General features: G+C 37.8%; 1 pseudogene; it reads right to left on the minus strand.

Moving 5' to 3' along the window:
• Positions 1-2,697: 2,697 nt before the first annotated feature.
• On the minus strand, positions 2,698-5,994 carry LOC127617528 (coiled-coil-helix-coiled-coil-helix domain-containing protein 1-like; annotated as a pseudogene).
• Positions 5,995-19,249: the final 13,255 nt, after the last annotated feature.

Below are 19,249 nucleotides of genomic sequence, written 5' to 3' on the forward strand. Positions count from 1 at the left end.
CATGCAATTATCTAATCAGCCAATCATGTGGCAGCAGTGCAGTGCAAAAAATCATGCAGATATGGGTCAGGAGCTTCAGTTAATGTTCACATTAACCATCAGAATAGGGAATTTTTTTTTTTTTTTATCTCAGTTATTTGAAGCGTGGCATGATTGTTAGTGCCAGATGGGCTGGTTTGAGTATTTCTGTAATCTTCTGGGATTTACTCAGAATGGTGCCAAAACCAAAACATCCAGTGAGTGGCAGTTCTGTGGATGGATATGCCTTGTTGGTGAGAGAGATCAACAGAGAATGGCCAGACTGGTTCAAACTGACAAAGTCCACGGTAACTCGGAAAACAGCTCTGAACAATTGTGGTGAGAAGAATATCATTCAGAATGCTATTCTGAGAAACGGGTTGGTACTGTTTTGGCAGCACGAGAGGACCTACACAATATTAGGCAGATGGTTTTAATGTTGTGGAAGATCGGTGTATACATTTGACGTCTTGTGGCTCAACCTTTGAAAAACGGTGTATTTTAACACTAATGGACTGGCCCCATTAATTTCCATTGTAAGAGCCTCACTGTAACAGCGATTGGTGCTTCTTTTTTTTTAAGTAAAAAGAGTCGAAAAAATTATTGTGGTATTCAACATTATGCCACAAATTCTTCCGTCTGATTTATCTTTTTAAAACTGCTTTTGAAGCAAGCTTTATTTCATATTCAGCACCCCATAAAACACCTTAGCAGTCACATGGCAAATGTGAAATAGACATTCCTTTTCCTAACTCTTGAAAAATCCCCAACATGGATCAAAGGGCATGTTGATAAGCTGGATAATATTAGCCATCAGGACTAAGCAAACGTTTTACTTGTTTAATGAAGATAAAAGCATTGTATTGGTATGTCTTTAGTTTTATAAATATTTTGTTAAGAACAAGAGCATCCTTACACAGCTGGTTGAACTCACCTTGTCTCACATTATTCACCTGTGTACACAGGCTCTTGTGTAAACCTCATTTCACATTGTTCACCGTTCATACAGCTCCACTAAAGTATACCAATGACTGAATACACATCATCACTTACTCATAATGTGAGAAAAAAAAATCAAAGGGTCCTTTTAACCCCACCACAATTAAACATGTTATACACATAATTAACATGTACTTGAATTCATTTTCATCTTCAGGATCAGTTAACTTTTGCCCAGTGTTTATTTGGATTTCATATTTAAAGAGGAATAACACTTATTTTGATAGGATTTTGCTAAATGGGGATTTGCTACATAACATAGTCTAAAATTAAAAGCTTGTACACATTTTATTAAATCAGCTGTGTGTTTTGTTTACTTATCATTCTTTTAACTCAAAGATCATTTCAGCAAGCATCAAGGCACTAAAAAAAACAACAAATGATAACAGCTTAGGTTTCTCTTATCTGATCTCTAAAGGTGTGGCGGCATTGCTTGGCATTCATCCACATTCTCCTCTGGGGGTGTTCATTTGTTTTATAAGTATTTTTAAAATTGAGTCCAGAACTGGATGTAAAATTAAAAGCCTACTAAATATAACAGGTTTATAACAGTATTAGGATTAATCATCACTGCAGTCAAGAATTTCTTACTAAATCTGAGTCAAACGCAAGGTACAGCAATACAGTTCTGCGTAACTGTAGCTATTTTAGATAATCCAGATAAAGTATTTTCGGCAGTTCAGTGTTGCTTGATTCATTTTTGAAATTTGTCCTCTTTGTCCTGTTCAACTGCTGTAAATTTACAATGCCTTGAGTTTAGACTCACAACTGAAGGCATTTCCTTTGGGGTCTAGACACATTACTTTGCAGACCAGTGTAGATAAACAGCAAGGAAATGGTGGGTAGCGTTATCACAGGATGAAATGGCCATAGTTAAATTGCATTAACGTTAGGCTAAACAAGGTTTCAGACAACAAATCACACAGAAAAAAAAAAATGTAACTCGTTGGACCAGAGATCTGAACAGAATGTTATTTAAATTAATACATTTAATCCAAGTTTTTAATTTTTTTTATTTATTCCAGTCATTATTGTAGAGTTCTCATGGTTAAAAACTGATACACTTTGTCCAGGCATGTAATGTGACCCAGCACTGAGTAGTTCTCCACTGATCTCCATTTTCTGATAATTGAAAATGGCTGGCTGAGATAAATTATATTGCTGGACAGAGAATGAAACCGGAAGAGAATTTATACAATAAACAGACTGCCTGGTTGAACAGGTTGCACAGCTCAATTATGCAGGGGAGATATAGAAAATGAAGATCAAGACAATGAAATTACAAACATTCAGATCAACAAAGGAAATAATGTTGGTTCAGAGAGATATTATTAATAATATTATTTACAAAAACTGCCACAAAATTACATGCTCTGAAAAAAGGATTAAGAATGCTAAATTCTTGGATCTGAGGTTGACGAGTAAATCCTTCCTTTCCGTTGTTTCAACGGGATGACCTATTGTAGTGCAGTTAGTAAAATCTAGTAATCAACAAAAGCACAGCCTTGTGAGCAACTGCTGATGTGGTTGTGACAAGCTGCTTTCGGCAGAGTCTCAGAGACAAAGTTTTTTGCCAGCTCATTTCCATTGCTTCTTTTTGGATATCCTTTCCACACACTTTTTTCATCAGTTTGCAAGTCCAGTCAATCCTAGTCATATACTCAGACTAAAGACCCCATATTACATCTTCCATTCTTTGACCAAGCTATAATTGTGGTCCTGGATTTCACTACTTTGGTTAGGATATCGCTTCAATAAGTTTGTGGCATCCTTTGGCAAAAGTTGACCCTGATCTCCCTGCTTTCCTTTGGACTTGTTCTGCACCTGTAAGAAGTGACATAAGGAAGCTGTGTTAGTTGTTTTAAAGAAATATGGCACGCATTTTTACATTTAGACTCAATATATTTGTATTTTCTGTAACTCTTAAGGTGTAATGTCTACAAAAAATGTGAATAAATATTATTATTGTCACTGGATCTAAATCAAGAGCAGTAGTTTTACACAAGCCATTCCAATCAGCTGATCAATATCAACGTCGCTAGATGTGTGAGGATACCGTTAACAAAGGAACAGAAAAAGAGGTAAAAAATATAAATAAATAATAATAAAAAAAGACTAAAGGTCTAACAGGAAACAGCACTGTCAAGTGGGAAGTGTGTTTGTTATGACTTCGCCATAACCAGGAAATGGCAAACAAAAATCTAGCTGGTCATACGTCCTAATTACCCGTTTCCATGTAATCATTAAAAGCATGTGTATTTAAGGCCATTAAATCACTGCCCTATTTTAACTACAAATCAACAGAGTGGGTTACTGAGGAGGATTTCCTGAGGACCATGAGTTGCATGCCTGCAGTACCTGGGTCTTTTCTTCGCATGTGTAGAAAGCTGAGACTCCTTTAGAGCAGATTGTGTTGTTAAAGTCGTTCTGTTTCCAGCAAGCCATCACTAATGACATCTCAGTGACACAGGTGGCCTCTGTAGAAGAGTGTGTATCATAATATAAGGCTCGGTAAAACAAGGCATTAGAATGGGGCTCAGTTGTAAGAAAAAAGTTAAGAAAACTCAATAATGTTTGCAATTATTTTGTCACAAAGGGATTTCTTAACGTAAGGGATTTCTTGCAACCAGCTGCAGCTCTTTGATGTTTCCTAAAAAGCCTTGATACCATGTCTTGAATTCAAGGGCCATGAAACCACAAAACACACTTTTTTGAGATTTTAACAGATACAGGTGGACAGGTGTGCAACCATGATAGAACTCAATGTGTTTATTGTTCAGGATAAAGTGTTTGTTTTTGTTGTTGTTTTGTTGAAGAAATGCCACAAAAATGAGGTTTCTGCATAAACTCAGAGTTATGATTGGTAGAACAGTATAAGTCAATAGATTCAGGGTTTCTTCACAATATTCAGGAGAAGGAATGCTTTCATTCAATCATAGCACTGCCTCATGCATAACCTCACATTACAAAAGAGAATTGAAACTCTTGGATGCAACATCTGTCCCGGGCAGGTGCAAAACTTCAAAAGCACTCGCAGAACAGACATGAGATGCAACTTTTATAATAAACAACGTGATAAGATTGAAATCACTCAAAGTGCATAACCGGACCATTGTGAATGTTTCTTGGCTACAGTTCTGCTACTCGTGCTCTAAACATGCCTTTATGAGCACAGGTTGTTCCATCCCTTCTTCTGCGTGTCTCTCATCATGGACAAGATTACCTGACAGTTTGTTCAAAATAGGGAAGTTAATTATTAATCAAAAATCTATTAATTGTCATTAATAATTTGATCGATTAAGCTTATCAATCGATTATTTAATTTCAAGACAAATGCGTTCAGTATTCATGCGGTCACGCTGTCTATACAGTCACCATGTCTAGGCTCGACAAGGCACTTCAGTGTGACTATAAAGTACAACATGAGCACTGTTGATCTCCTTGTTTCATCCCAACCTACAAATAAGTCAGCGATCATCTGTAAAGGCGCATTCAGTTGATATCTCACCAGCGTGATATGATGTGACTTAATTTTTTCAAATAAAATATACAGTGCATTCAGAAAGTATTGAGACCCCTTCATTTTTTTCACATTTTGTTATGTTTCAGCCTTATGCTTAAAAATAAAATTCACATAAATCTACACTTCATTACCCCATAATGACAAAGCAAAAACCAGATTTTAAATAACTTTAAAAAATGTATTAAAAGTAGGGCTGTCAATCGATTAACATTTTTAATCAAATTAATTACGTATCCCGATTAATTAATCGCATGTACAAATATTTGCAGAGAAAGCCCCTCAAATAACAATAATTCAATATATAATGATTATACATATTTATAGCAATGTATAATTATACATAGTTATCTTTAAATATTTAAAAACTATATATATATATATATATATATATATGTGTATATATGTATATGTGTTAATTATAATGCATTACATTCTTGTAGCAGAAGAGTTAATCATTGATAAAACAGTATAAAAGTGGCTTTAAAATACAATGTATTGTTTACTACCATAATATTGATCATAAGTCAATCATTGGCACACAGTTCACAGCAATCCATTTCGCAAGTGAATTTGTCAATCAGTTTGAGATTTATTATGAGGGCTTGTTTAAGGACCCGTCAATCTACACCTGCGTCAGACATTTTTTTTATTTTTTATTAATGCTTACAAAACTTTTACATCTAGATCCATGAGGTATATTAAAACAAACAACAACTAAAAGGAAAATAAATAAATAAACAGTTTAATAAAAATATCAAATTGTTTACATATTTCAATACACTTTACAGCTTTCTTGTTACTCAAATTGGAAATGGTTAGGTTTTGCTGAAACTCTCAATTAAAAATGTAAAACTAATGGTTTATAACCACCATACTTACATTTATGAATACTAAACTTTGCCAACAAAAGCAGAACATTAATCAAATAATATTCCTTATGAAGAGACATGTCATGAATAAAAAAACAAACAAACAAAAAAAACAGAATAAAAAATTTTCAAAACAAAGTTGAAAGATGGGAATAATATGATCTCTAATATTAATAATACAAAAAAATTAGAAACAACCCAGTCCATTTGAAACCTGACACCCTTTCCAACATGTAAAAACTGAAAACTCGGAATCTCTCTAAAAGTTTTTATAAGTTCAATATTTACCTATCATTTACGTAATCTTTGTGAAAGCTATGTATATTAACATAGTATGAGAAACCCCTTACCATTTTATTTAAAACTTAAGACAGTCTACAGTTTCCTCGTCTAATGAGACATTAGAAATCACGTTTACTTCAATGAAGCACATCACCTCCTATTCGCAGCCTGCGGTTCGCGACCTCATTCTTCAGCGCCAGAGGGTTTGATGGGTCTCAGCACGGGTCTGCCATGCTGCCTATTCAACAGTTTTGCAATGCAACAGTTTTTCTCTTGAATCACATTTCCACTTTGAATTGCCATTCTTTAATGTCAAACCCTGAAGACGTTACAATACAAACACTAAATCCAAGGTAAAAGTGAAAATATATGCTATAACAATATAGCATTCATTAACGAATTTCAGTTAGTGTCATCGTCTTCCACTACTTGTTCCACGGCCTCTCATGGTAGTCACCATGTTTTGTCGGCGTTTACGTCCTGTTGTCATGGCTACCGCTACTGTTACTGTAGCAAAAGTGTCATTACGACACTTGTAGTGCTACTAGAATTGTTTTAATTCCACTAACATTAGCGTTATACAATGTCTGTGCATGATAAACATTATAAACATTAAGCAATATATAATAAGGTATGTATAAAACTACTTATGAATCTGCTGGACTCCTAATATAAGAGACATTTTCAAATTATATTTGTTGACATATTGCATTTGTTCAGAGACTATTTATTTAGCTTTTGTCTGATTTTGGATTTAGCATCATTTGAAAAGCTTCATAGTCTGAATCTGTACATAACACCTAGTGTAAACTAAAGGGCTGGTTCCTCTGTAACAAAAACTGGACATGCACTTAATTGTAAACATCAGGAAAGGATGCCTTCAGGTGATGCAGGTTTTCCAATAACATTTTACTCAGGATATGGTTACAGATACAGCAGGATTCTGTAATCGTGTGCAAGACAAGCCAGAACAAACTTGATTTTCAGCTGGATTCAAAAGAGCCAGTGCAAAATGTATGTTCTTTATGTCAACATTTGTCAAAATTAGCTTATTTATATCCTTCTAATGGTTACCAAAACTTTACCAAAAATTTGGCATTAACTTCAATATCAAACTGCTTTTTCTACATCAAAACATGTGTATACCAGTACTGCTTGCCTTCCATCCCCATAATACAGGGTGTTAAGATGTCCCCAAAATTTTGGAGAAAATGTTGTTTGTTTGTACGTACCTCTATTTTAACTAGTTTTATTTGCTTTATAAAGAAGTTTTATTTGGTTTTCACAGTTTTGATAACTTAAGTTAATATTTTCTGTTTAATCTGTTTTATTTTTCTTGCCAAGATTTTTTTATACATAAGTGTAAATTCATGTCTATAAAGGCCCCTATTTGCACTTTTTTGTAAAGACTTAAAATATACTCATTGTACCTCCAACAACTCCAAAGCATTGAAAACCATTGCACTATGTAATGAATATAATGTCTTGGCATTATTGTAAAATATATCTGTAGTATTGTGTACTATGTATACCCCTGACTTGTTTAAAAAAAAATGTCTGACGCAGGTGTAGATTGACGTGTCCTTAAACAAGCCCTCATAATAAATCTCCAACTGATTGACAAATTCACTTGTGAAATGGATTGCTGTGAACTGTATGCCAATGATTGGTTTATGTTCAATAATATGGTAATGAACAATACATTGTATTCTAAAGCCGGTTTTTGAATGGTCTTATCAATGATTAACTCCTCTGCCACAAGAATGTAATGCATTTTAATTATCTGATTATTTATATATATATAAATTTTTTTATATTTAATGATAACTATGTATAATTATTTCATCATTATATATTGAATTATTGTTATATGAGGGGCTTTCTCAGCAAATATTTGTATATGTGATTAATTAATAGGGACACCATGTAATTAATTAGATTATATATTCATATATATATGGCTGAACACTGGTATTTACGCTGTCAGTCATATTGGTTATGATTTGTGGTTGTTGTAATAACCGAAGCATGAGCTGTAAAGGCACAGCCCTCTTCCAGAAAGGGGGCAGGGAACAGCAGCTCATTTGCATTTAAAGAGACACACAAAGTCAGCATGTTTTTGATTCCACCCAAAAAGAGGCATATATAACATGGTATAATAAATTATCCATGGGGTATTTTGAGCTGAAACTTCACAGACACATTCTCGGGACACCTGAGACTTGTAAAAAAGGGGCATAATTGGTCTCCTTTATAGAGTTTTAGATTTTGATAAATTGAGAACGAGAGCTTGGCTGAGTCATGCCATAGGAGATATAAAAGGATTTGTGCTCAGCACTGGTGCATTGTGAAGTTTATGTGTAAATGTTAATCATTCAGAAAATGGCTTCAACTTAGCTTCAACATTTAGAAACACCCAGTTGATATGAAGATAAAGGTGTGTCAGGCTGTAAATCTTTCATAGTGAGTAAAGCAACATGGTATGACTTTTAGGAGTATTTGCAAGGCAAGTCAGATTTCTTCATGACATTTTTTATTTTTAAAAATGTTCACCTTTCCTTCCCACCACATGTTTGCTTCAGGGTACTGAAGCTGATGGACCCCAAGAGGTTTGCAGCTTGTACTCAGATCTGCTCTGGTGTTCTGACCGTGTCTTTGCCTGTCTGTAACTTTGTGTAAAAGTTTAGTTTTCAGCCATCTGGAACAATTATCTGAATCATAAGCTAGCTGTTACCATTTTTGCACATGCTTAGATTGGGAAGTGTTTCTTGAATGTTAAGGATCATTTGTGATGCAAGTAAATACTGTATACTATTGCACAATTTTACCAAGGTAAGTCAAAAAATCATGGGTGCACACTAAAGACACAGTGTTTAGTTACATGAGACAACATATTTATAATTAAGAAACATGGAAATTTGCCATCATATAAAATTGTGTATAACATAAATCAAATTGCAGCACAGGGCACACAAGTTTTGCTCTGAACTGTGAGTGAGAATTCGTTTTTCTCTGTATCGGTTTTTGATGTGCTAGCAGATTCTGTTGACATGGACAATACCTTAAAAAGGAGACAAAGAGTGCCCCTCCTTGAACCCTGACCTTCCCTGCTCTTGTTTGCTTGACTGAACTAAACTCAATGATCTGTACCAGAACATTTTTCAAGAATTTTTGGTGAGACACTGTCTTCACTGAAACTCACAATAATAAATCATTCCCTGAAACAATTTCTTTCAAGCTTCATTCAACAAGCCTTACAAAGCTGCTTTTCTCTTAGAACTAGGCCTGGTCTATTGGACTATTGACACTGATGCATGTTGGTTTGTATCTGGACTTCATTGTCATTTGCTCTCTCAATGGGGATTTTAGGAAAATCTCTCCTCCCATTTATTTGCTTTCAGAGGAACCTGGCGAGTTGTTTTCTAAACGCTTTGTCAAAGATATATTTTTGTGCCAAGAAATCAAGAAATACATTTTGATAAGTCTTAACTGTTCTGAAAACCTCAGTGTACAATGGTGACCCATAAGAAACTAAGAAGAAAATCTGACCACATGAATAAATAACATTTTACTTGAATCCCACTTACCTGATTGCTACCTCCGATTTGGGCTGTTACCACTATTATTAATAATTTAATAATCGCTTCATAAATATTACAAACCAAAAAGTTCTGAACTATCTCTGCTTTTCACCAAAATGTAACCATGTTTATCTCCTCCTCACACAGCTCTAACAGTGTTTCCCTGCTTCCCTCTCAATTTTCTTTCTAAAAGAGGTGGAAAATAATTTAGCTTAAGTCTCAGTGGCACGCTCAGCTGTGCTTACCCAATGGATTGCATACACTGCACAAACATACCAGACCTACTAGAGGTCATGACATTTCCCTCCCTCATTATTTCACTGGGTTGCAGAGTAGTTGTGACTCTACCTTCCTGCTCTATAAGGTGACCCTAAAAGAATGCAGCTATATCAACTTTGAGACCCCTTTCCTCACATAATCACTACAAAATGTAGCATATGTGAAGGAATGACATTGGTGGTAATTGGTTAATTTAAGCCTTTGAGTCTATGAGTTGTGTTGATTGTACATAAACATTAACAAAATATAATTGGAGCACATTGAAGGAAGCTGAAGATGTCGAATAGATCTGTTCTTAGACTGTATATTCAGAGATTACATGAAAAATAAAAAACGAGGTTACTGATACCATCAAACTATTGAAGTTTATTTGGTTTTATGCAATAATAGTTCCCCATTCTAATTTTGTAATGCGTTTAATTGTTGTCAGTGTTTGTGTAATACCAGCCGCGGCCTGTGCATTTTAAGTCTAGGCCTTCAGTGCGATTCATGCCATTAAGAAAACAGTTTCACAATGATTAAGACACCGTATGCCCATTACGTGGCAGTCAACTAATAATACCAATTTACATTTTGAAAACACGCCCACGCACGAAAGACAGAACCAAGGAGGTCTAATATGAAGAAAAAGCTATCTAATAATATTTGCGATTTAAATTTTTCTTCTTATTGCCTGCAATACGTTTTTGTTTCGTCAGGGTACACGGTTACTTTTCAAAACTTGATCCGACACTGAATGCCCAAGCAGCCTAATTTCCACTTAAAATACTCCTGATGTTGCTATAACAATGCAAAAAGCACTTACTAATTTGCTTGAAGGGAAAATCAGTCATTTAATTAATCAATCGCATGATCATGCAGAAAATTTCAGGTTTTTAAATGGCAATAACAGCAGTGATGACAGCCGCCTCGTCAGCAAGATCTCACGCTCTTAGCTTTCAAATTACGTACGTACATCACTTAAAGTGTGATTGTGTCACTCAAGGCCAGTTAGAAGTCATGGACTGGGACATATCCTAAAGACCACACCAACAAGAACAATAAATCAATCTGATTGGCTGATGAATCTGACAATCTGACTTTGATGCGTATTCACTTACACTATTGGGGGATTCTGTGGAAATTCTGAAGGCCTGATGGGGTGGAACTCAGACTCACTTTGCTTGTAAGCATCGAGGAATAAATTCTGATTGATATTTTCTTTGTTTTATTTGCAATTCATTTGTAGATTAATTAGGATTGGAAAGCGATTGAAAATACGTATGCAAAAAGGTCAATGAGATTGAAAGGATGAAAAAATCTTTATTTATTAGGTATGTTACACCAGCAGAGAAGGCTTTGCTGTCCCTGAGAAATCGTCATTGTGTAATACATTGAAAGGCATGATGCAGAGAAAGAATGGAAGGCTTTATATAATATAATTAAACTCTGTATAACTTACAGTCGGGTGAAAAGGAATTAACACTGACTTGGATTGAAGAGAGCTTAAGTTTTATGTGCCCTTAGTCCTGTAGTGTACACTAGGCATTAGACCACATTTACACCTGGTATTAAGATGCTTTTCGGAGATTCAAACACAAGTGTTCAGCACTAAATACAGGTGTAATTGGGATCTTAATTTTTTTGTGATTTGATCACAAAAAACACATATGGAGGTAGTCAAAAACACAGGTGACCACATCGCATTTGAGATGTAAACGCTAATCCATCCCAAATGTTTCCTGGACAGCAGCAAAACACCACCCCTCACCTGTCAATCAACTGCAGTGTTTAAAAATGTAAATTCGCTCATCACTTACTCACCCTCATCCCATACCGGGTGTGTATGGCTTTCTTCAGCAGAACACATTTGAATAAAATTAGGAAAATATCTTCGCTCAGTAGGTCCTTAAAATGCAAGTGGCTGGTGATCAGTCCTTTGAAGCTCTAAAAAGAACAGACAGTCAGCAAAAACGTCATCCATCAGACTTCAGTAGTTAAATTAATGTCTTCTAAAGCTTTTGGTGTGAAAAAGAATATTTAAGTACTTTCTAGCTATAAATCATAGCTTCCAGTCAGCAGCAGTATGCGTGTGTGATGTAATCACAAATCTACAAATAGGTGGACTCCACCCATCGTCTACTCAGGCTAGTCAGATTACAGCCACATTACTTAGACCAAGCATGATCTATATTTAATCAATCACACTTAGTTTTACTATCAGGGCAGGACCAGAGCCACAGCTCTCATGAGCATGGAATCAAGCACATACGGATAAGCTCCAAGGCCACAATCTTTTAAGGAAACGGAAGTTATCAGAGGAATACTGTGATTTAAGGTTTGTATAATTTTCTCTCAGTTATAAACATGTTTAGTGTCTTGTTAAATGTCGAAAGCTGAAAATTGCCCATTTATAGAGTGTCCTGATCATTAGCTTATAGCTAACCTGGCTGACTGTATGAGTCTGTTAATTTAATTTTAACCAAGATTCTTGACCGAAATGTGTCATCAAAACCTTTACTCATAATGTTACATGGCAGATCAAAACAGACACACTACTAGACACTACAAATATCAGTAGGACAGATAGTGCCTTTATAAAACATGAATCATATAAAGATGATCTTAGGAGCACAAACCATAAATGAATACTCTATTTTACACCGTGTACAAGATCTGCTATGCCAATAATTTGGCTTCACATTATGTTAATGTATTAAATAAAAGCAATTGTAAGGTAATATTTATTAGAATTTTGCATTTGAGCACTTTTGTGTGAATGTTTTAAGATGTAATATTACAGGGCCCCTTTTTAAAATACAGCAACATGTTCTGAGTGATAATTGACTTTTTCAGATGTGTGTACTGCCCATCAAATTGACTCACCTGCTCCAAAAGCTCCAATACAGGACATGTGTAATATGAGATTGTTTTTTTTTCCCCTGTTATGTCAATATTTATTTATTTTAAGTTACAATGTCATGTCTTGAAATCAAAGTGCAATACAAAATTTTAATAAACCGTAGCATTGTCTTTGGTTTGACTTACTTAAAAATGAAAATAATTTTATTTACCCACCCTTAAACTTTTTTTTTTTAAACATGTACTATTTAGTTTCTTCTGTGGAATATGAGAATACATTGTTAAATGTATGCTGCTAATCATGCTGAAATGAAAGCGAGGCTGTCAGTCCCTATCATAATTCCTGATAACGTCGTTTGGATTTTGAACAACATGAATATGAGTAGAAATGATGACTCATCTCATTTGACATATTTTTTTGTCAGTTAGTTGACAGATCTTTTATTGAGTTCTATTAGGCATTCTGAGGTAAATAGGTTTTAAGTCTGTTGGCTAGATTGTATGCTTTTTGCTTACAAATTACAGGTTGTCATGCATGTAACTACAAAAGACAATACATTTGAGTATATGTATTTACACACACAAACACTGGACAATTACAACTGGAGTACTTGCATTTTGCTTGATTTTGTCATACATTAACATCCTCATTGCCACGTCATGGTTTGTATCAGTTGTCTGGGAAGGATACTCTTTGTAAGGGTAAGAGCATTCTGCACAAACGATTGGAAAAAATAACAGTTACATATTAAAAACAAGTCCATTACTTTATAGAAAAGAACATGTTACACAAACAAGATTGGGCCATGGAGCTTTGTGATGTCTTACCACCAGAAGACCTAAAGACCCACAGCTCTTTTATTATTATTATTATTGTCCTCCTGTATCACACAACCCATACACTTCCTGAGTATATAAGTGAAACACGCATTGTTATACAGGATTAACATAATTATTTCTTGTGAGTAACATTGGACTGGTCTGCCAAACCACTAAGTGCTAAAAATATAAATCCTTTGAAATATTACTTCAATTCTTTTTTTATTCTTTTTAATACATTAACATGATGTGAAACCAAATTATTGGCATAGCAGATCTTGTACACGGTGTAAAATAGAGTATTCATTTATGGTTTGTGCTCCTAAGATCATCTTTATATAATTCATGTTTTATAAATGCACTATCTGTCCTACTGATATTTGTAGTGTCTAGTAGTGTGTCTGTTTTGATCTGCCATGTAACATAAAGAGTAAAGGTTTTGACGACACATTTCAGTCAAGAATCCTGGTTAAAATTTAAATAGCAGACTCATACAGTCAGCCATGTTAGCTAAAAGCTAATGATCAGGACACTCTATAAATGGCATTTTTCAGCTGTCGACTTTTAACAAGAAACTACACGTTTATAACCGAGAGAAAATGATTCAAAGCTTAAATCACAGTATTCCTCTGAGGATGTTTGTGGCCTTGGAGCTTATCTGTATGTAATTGATTCCGTGTTCATGAATATAATGTGGTCCTTATCTGATTGGCTTGAGTAGACGATGGGTGGAGTCCACCTATTTGTTGATTTGTGTGCACAAAGAGTTGTGTTTGTGAGAAAATTTCTCATTTTATTTATTTGTGAATTCACTTTATTTTTGTGAAACTCCTAACATTTATTTGTGGATCTCATTTAATTTATTTGTGAACCAACTTTCTATTTGTGAATCTCTTTCCAATTGTATGTTAATATGCAACAATTCCATCTCCATACCATTCAGCTCCATTCAGCTGATGAAAACATGCTGCGTGATCATGAGGAAGGATTATATCAAGATGTAGACTGGAATGCTGCTGAAGAATTTATATGAATAAAATAGTCTACTCCTCTCTCGCTGTTCCTGTCATGCCAGTGATTACCCCTCCGAGAGCCAATGCTGTCACGTGTGCCATAGGCTGCCGACCCCTGGTTTACTACATACATACTATATTTATTTTAATATTACTTTTATCTTGCTTTCTAATAAATATTTTAATGTATATTATTGAATGTGCCAGACTTCACCAATTTGACATTGATTCTTTCTTTTACAGTATTTCACCTGATTTTATTGAATATTCTCACCTCTCATTTTAGTCAAATTGATCTCATAAATGTGGTCTTCTCATTATGCAGCGTATTATATTTTATATGCAGCGTTGACTCTGTTATGATAATGGGAGTGTTGTAGAAGAGTCCCTGGGGAGAGTAGGAGCCCCCTGAGAGTATGAGGATGATGAATTTTTGATGAGCTGTCATGGTTGGGGCACTTTTTTCAGATGGCACATGATATAGACACAGACACAGCCCCCTGTAGAACATAGCCATGACACCTCATATGCCGAACAATGAAAACTCTGAGGGAGACAGTTCAGAGGCTGAGAGACATTACTTGCACACGCATACTGGATACATATGCTCATTGGTATACAATTTTTAATAGTCTAAAGTGAGTGATGTATACGGGAAATCAGATATAAATACACACTGTAGGATGTTGTATTAAAATTCCTTGTATTACTCAAATACTGTATACTCCCTAAAGAGAATATAATAACAAAATTTCTGCCAGTGATAAAGACGGGTTTTCAACTTAGAGTACTAAATTAAGTCTTCACACTTTTATTATTTACTAATACATTTATCAAATGTATTATTCAATTAATTAAATGTAATTTATTAAATTAAGGGTTTGACTAAACCTGTATGACTCACTTTTTTTTTTTCACCCATAGTACACTTCAGAAGTTCTGAAGAATACTGATGCTGCTCCTTTTTCACTTCAATAAAAGGAAATTTGGACTGACAGTATTTTGTGTTTCACTGAGAGAAAGAAAGAAAGTTTGGAATTATTGGAATGATATAAGGATGAGTAAATGATAACAGAATTGTCACTTTTTGGGCAAACTATCCCTTTAATATCACACTGGTATAGACCGACATCGTCAGATAATACCGGGGTTCGGTATGGGAAGTAATTGAAGGTTTGTCCATAGGGAATATGGAGAAATGACAAAATTGTGTGTGTGTGTGTGTGTGTGAGTGAGAGAGAGAGAGAGAGAGAGAGAGAAGAGAAAAGAGAGAATGAGAACAACACAGAAAAAGAATAGTGGGACAGTCTGGTCTCTGGGAGGCTTGTCTGGAAATGTGAATTGATTAATGCAAGGCAGATCCATTAGCTAATGAGGTCTATCTGGTAAACAGTGCATTCTGTAGAGCAATTACTTCACCTCTGTCTCATATCTTTTGACTTTGTTCCTCTACAGAATTGCTGGGCTATTGCATCATTGATTGGTATTATTTATTTGTTTTAATGTATAATTTCATTATAGCTAATGCACATTATTGTGGCCATTGTTCTTTAGAATCAGAATGATCTTTATTGCCAAGTATACTTACATATACAAGGAATTTGTCTTGGTGACAGAAGGTTCCTGTGGACAAACAATACAGCAACAAGACATAGATAATAATAATACTAATAATATAGTATTAAATAATAATAAATAGAATAAAAACAAAAAGTGGATAGGAAGTACAGTATATAGAAATACACAATAAGAGCCTCTTCTTATGTTGGATAAATATAAATAGCTGTGTATTGCACATAATTATTGCTCAATGGATCAGCTTGTGGTGGGCAGACAGACCAAGGGGGCAACGAAGGGCAGACAGGCAGTCCGGGGGGCAACGAGGGGCAGATAGACAGTCCAGGGGGCACAATGGGCAGGCAGGAAGTCCAAGGGGGTACAATGGGCAGGCAGGAAGTCCAGGGGGGCACAGAGGGCAGGCAGGGAGTCCAGGGGGGCACAGAGGGCAGGCAGGGAGTCCAGGGGGGCACAGAGGGCAGGCAGGGAGTCCAAGGGGGCACAGAGGGCAGGCAGGGAGTCCAAGGGGGCACAGAGGGCAGGCAGGGAGTCCAAGGGGGCACAGAGGGCAGGCAGGAAGTCCTGGGGGACACAAAGGGCAAGGACAGGTTCAGGTGGTCTGGAAGCTGGCCACCAGGCAAGGATAGGTTTAGGAGGCCTGGGAGCTGGCCACAGGGCAAGGATAGGTTCAGGAGGCCTGGGAGGAGGCCACAGGACAGGGACTGGGTCAGGGGGCCCGGGAGGAGGCCACAGGACAGGGGCTGGGTCAGGAGGCCCGGGAGGAGGCCACAGGTCAGGAACAGGGTCAGGGGCCCTGGGAGGAGGCCCTAGAGGTGGTGACCTGGAAGGCTCTGGCGGCAGGGCCGATGGAGGTGGCGCCATAGGAGGCTCTAGAGGCGGAGGCCTGGAAGGCTCTGAGGACGGAGCCGAGGAAGGCTCAGGAGGCAGAGCCGAGGAAGGGGGCACCGTAGGAGGCTTTGGGGGCGGAGACCTGGAAGGCTCTGGAGTCTCTGGGGCCTGAGCCATAGGAGGCTCTGGAGGCGGAGCCGTAGGAGGCTTGGGAGGTTCTGGAGGCGGAGCCGTAGGAGGCTCGGGAGGTTATGGAGGCGGAGCCATAGGAGGCTCGGGAGGCGGAGCCGTGGGAAGTTCTGGAGGCTCAGGAGGCAGAGCCGAGGGAGGCTCAGCTGAGGGAGGCTCTGGAGGCGGAGCCCTGGGAATCTCAGGAGGAGGAGCCCTGGCAGACTCGAGAGACTTGAGAGATGGAGCCCTGGGAGGCGGAGCCCTAGGAGGCTTGGGAGGAGGAGCCCTGGGTGGCTCGGGAGGCTGGAGAGGCGGTGCCCTGGAAGGCTCGAGAGGCTGGAGAGGCGGAGCCCTGGAAGGCTCGAGAGGCTGGAGAGGCGGAGGCTTGGGAGGAGCCCTGGGTGGCTCGGGAGACTTGAGAGGCGGAGCTCTGGAAAGCTCGGGAGGCTCGGAAGGCGGAGCTCTAGGAAGCTCGGGAGGCGGTGCTCTGGAAAGCTCGGGAGGCGGAGCTCTGGAAAGCTCGGGAGGACTCGAGGGGCGCAGGCTCTAGGACGGTCGAGGCTACAGGCGCTGGCTCAGGGACGGTCGAGGCTACAGGCGCTGGCTCAGGGACGGTCGAGGCGACAGGCGCTGGCTCAGGGACGGTCGAGGCGACAGGCGCTGGCTCAGGGACCTCCGAGGCGACAGGCTCTGGCTGGATGACCGTGGTATGCGCTGGCTTGGGTTCGCTGGCCGTGGCAGGCGTGGGCTCTGGCTCGCTGGCCGTGGCAGGCGGAGACTGGGGAGCAGAAGCCTTTCCTCTTCTCCTCCTCCGCCGGGCGGACGAAGCTGGCAATGCTGGCTCGTTGGCCGTGGCAGGCACGGAAAGCCCAGAGGCGGAAACCGGGATTGAGGGAGGTGGTTCCCCGGCAGCGAGTTCTCTCAAGACTAGACACACATATTCCCTCCACGTGAGGTCTCCGGAGTTCGGCAATTCCCTCAGCTGGTATGTTGGTAGCCCGAGCTGGTAGATGGTCTTCAGGGACTTGTCGTCGAAGCCGGTGTGGATGGCAACAGCGGAAAAGAAGTAGGAGTACTCGCGGATGGTCAAATCCGCCTGGGTCAGTTCCGTAAGGTAAGTCGCTAGATCCATATTTTGGCGGTCTGTCGTTCTGTTATGAACAGAAGGCAGCAAAGGCAGACGAGGAGACTGGATCTAAACGCAGGCTTACTTTATTGGAACAGAAAAACACAAAGGAAAACCCTCAATGGGGAAATAAACACAACACTGAGAATACGGGCAGGGAAAACATACCAGGCTATACTTATTCCATACGAGGGAATAAACAGAAACCAATGGTGAACTAATGAGGACAGGTGAAAACAATGACAGAGAACACGAACGCTAACAAGGAGACTATGGAGTTAAACAAGGGACAAAAGTGAAAACTAAGGAGTAAAACAAGGGACAAAAATGGTAAACAAAGGGGCAAAGGTAAAACAAGACAAGGTCATACATAACACTGTAAGATATTAAGTGAATTTACTGTTTGCTTTCATATTTGTCTGTTAGAAGAGACAGCTACTGTACTATTCCAGATTGACAAGCCAGTGCTACCATCCTGTCCATACAGTTAATGAGACTATTATTCCCATTAAATTCCATATGAAAAGAAATAACAATCATCTTTAGAAATGGACATGCAGCTTAATTTTTCAATACTTCCATTATTGCTTCACTGCTTCTCCTCAGATGATATGATCTTTTTAATTATATTAAGCCTAGTGGTTAACTTGAGTGTTGTCATAAGGGTTCAGTTTTTATATATTTGATAGAGGAAGCATTCTTTGTCTGTTTCTTCTGATTTTAGAGATTGTACTTCTTCTTGCTAATGTGTATGCAGCCTAAAACTGTCTAGATAAATTTTCTTTGTATTAAAATGATAATATTGTCCCAAGGAGATATGTTCTTGAGTTGGCCAATACAGGTGAAACAACACATAAACTGAATGCAACTTTCAGGTCAGAATGGACGTAAATAGTGTCATTAGTTTTGCCCTAACTCTTATTGTTTCAGGGAATTATTTATTATAACCCTTATAGGAAGATAGGCCTCAGTAAGAGATTCAGTAAAGTTATTTAAGCAGATGTAAGCCCTCTGTTTGTTTTTTGCTGTCATGTTTTGTCTGTTAGTGTTTCAGATTTTTGTCAGTTAAAATCACTCAGTAGACTTAAACACGCAGTCTATAGAGATGTTTGATGCTACTGGTATTCCTGTGCCTTGAATACTATTATCATTAGACCCTGGAGTCTCTTTTTGTCCATGTATGTTTACAAGGTAGAATATGATCTTGAATGACAAATTGTCCCATAAATTATCTCGATAAGACTTTAAAATAAGGTTCCATTCATTAACATTTGTTAATGCATTAGGTGTCATGAACAAACAATTAACAATATTTTTTTTTT

This window comes from Xyrauchen texanus, chromosome 24, assembly GCF_025860055.1.
Source record: "Xyrauchen texanus isolate HMW12.3.18 chromosome 24, RBS_HiC_50CHRs, whole genome shotgun sequence".
NCBI lineage: Eukaryota > Metazoa > Chordata > Actinopteri > Cypriniformes > Catostomidae > Xyrauchen > Xyrauchen texanus.